The sequence below is a fragment of the Lactuca saligna genome, unplaced genomic scaffold, assembly GCF_052625555.1.
Source record: "Lactuca saligna cultivar CGN05327 unplaced genomic scaffold, ASM5262555v1 scaffold_24, whole genome shotgun sequence".
Lineage (NCBI taxonomy): Eukaryota > Viridiplantae > Streptophyta > Magnoliopsida > Asterales > Asteraceae > Lactuca > Lactuca saligna.
The window spans coordinates 30001-32500 of record NW_027629831.1 but is presented as its reverse complement, the minus strand read 5'-3'; positions in this window follow the sequence as shown (position 1 = coordinate 32500).

The window sequence follows — 2500 nt, the reverse complement described above, 5'->3', positions numbered from 1 at the left end:
CGACAGGTGTGTTGGGAAACCTAAGCAAGCGAGGCTGGCAAGGCAAGCCACCCAAGGGAACAAGGCACCTTGCCACACACATGCCCACGAACGACCAAGGCAACAAGGCAACCTTGCCACACAAATGCCCATGGGGGACTACCACCACTTGGTGCCCAGAAGCGTGTATGACGAACAAGGCATGGTGTTGGGAATTATGCATCTTCGGGCTAATCAATGTCTGTTCCTGTCACCAAGCTCTTTGTGCATTATGTATATATAGGGGGTACATGGGGACTAATACCACCCTTGGTGCCCGACAGGTGTGTTGGGAAACCTAAGCAAGCGAGGCTGGCAAGGCAAGCCACCCAAGGGAACAAGGCACCTTGCCACACACATGCCCATGAACGACCAAGGGAACAAGGCAACCTTGCCACGCACAAACCCATCCACGAACGACCAAGGGAACAATGCATACGGGGCTGGCAAGGCAAGCAGGCTACCCAAGGGAACAAAGCCTCTTCCCACACACAGACCCATGAACGACCAAGGGAACAAGGGTGTGAACGACCAAGGAACAATGCGTATTGCCACACACATTCCCATGAACGACCAAGGGAACAAGGCTACCTCCCAAACAAACACACATGAACGACCAAGTGAAGAAGGCTTCTTCCCACACACAACCCCATGAACGACCAAGGGAACAAGTTTACTTCGTACACGAACACCCATGAACGACCAATGGAACAAGGCATCTTGCCACACACATGCCCATGAGCAACCCAATCCCATCCTCATCGGTCTAAGGAACAAGGGGCCTTGACAAACCATGAGCAGATTTCTAAGCAAGTCAAACGATGAAGGGAGCAAAGTGTAGTTCCTACTTAGTACATAGTAAATTGAATATATGAGTTCCAATCCGATCAACTCGTGTTCTTTCGAGTTCATCTAAGCCACTTATGAATACCTAAAAGCCTTATCTGCCTGCCTATCACCAGGCGACAGGGACAAACACCCAAATATGATATATTTTCATTTCAAGTCCATTCGTCTATGTTAACAACGACCCACACAAATTTTCAATGGCATTCCTACTTGATTTGAGCGACATTCCAACAAGTAGGGAACCATCGCTTCAAGGCATGACCAAGGATAGGACACAAACATTTACGCCTCAAACATGACATTTTGTTTTTTTTTTTTTATTTATTTCAAAGCTTTTCATTTATAATAAAAAGCATCCCTACAAAATTTTGTGTCAATCCGAATTAATTCGAGCGAGTTATGGACGATTTCGCACAATTATGCATCCTTGGGCAAATCAATGTCTGTTCCTGTCACCAAGCTCTTTGTATAATATGTATATATAGGGGAACCATGGGACTGCTGCCCATTGGCGCCCCAAGGGTGTCCAACGCCCAAGGCTCTCGAGGCTGGCACGCTCAAGGCATGGCCAAGACGCCCGCTCTTGACGAAAATGGGGCCAAAACGCCCCCCATTGGCGCCCCACTCCCGTGTCCCCTCGCCCCCAAGTCGTGTGTGTCCAAAAATTATGCATCATCAGGGAAATCAATGTCTGTTCCTGTCACCAAGCTCTTTGTGCAATATGTATATATAGGGGGTACCATGGGGTCTCATTCTCATAGGTGCCCGGCATGGTTGATGGGCAAATAAGAATCGTGAGGCTGTATCGAGCACACACGAGGCATGCCAAGCCAAGCCCCACGACCCATGAAAGAGGCCATCCCCCCCAACACGTTGCCTTGATTTCTCGAACGGTGACCTGAAAATTAGCCCCATCTCCTTGAGTCTCCTCGACGTTGTGCCCATACACTAGCCCGTTGCCTTGATTTTCCTCGACATAGGGCGCAGAAACTAGCCCCGTTGGCTTCACCTGTGCCTCGACGCCGTGCGCATACTAAGAAATATACATCCTCAGGGAAAGCAATGGGTGTTGCTGTCACCAAGCTCCTTGTGCAATATGTATATATAGGGGGGGAGCCGTGGGTGAGCATGGGAAGGGATGAAGGTGCCAGACTGCCTTTGAGCGCGAGCTTGGGTGACTGTTGCTTGATTCCTAGTCGGTGGCATAATACCCCTCCGAGTGGGGGCCTTGGCGTGGTGTGGGGATGCCTCGTTAGGTCTCTGCGACACCGATCCAGGGTTGTGGTCTAGCTTTGGAAGTTTGGGATGGTGCTGTTTGTGTGGCAATTCGATGACGATGTGCTTGCTGATCTATGTTTGACGTGCTACTGGTGCTAGCCAGCATTTGATTTGTGCTGATGATTGGGAAAAGATAGGCGTTAAAGTGGCATGTGTTGCTTTTTGTGATACTACTATGGTACGCTAGTCTATCCTTGTTAGATGTGCGGTTGGTGCCTAAGCGTAGCTAGCATTGGTTTAGCACCGATGACGCTGAGGAAGCAAGCATTATCAGGAAGCATTGTTAGACATTCAGTATCATCATGGCGTGTTGAAATTATCTTGGAAGCATAAAAGATGCCGGCCATACCTGGCT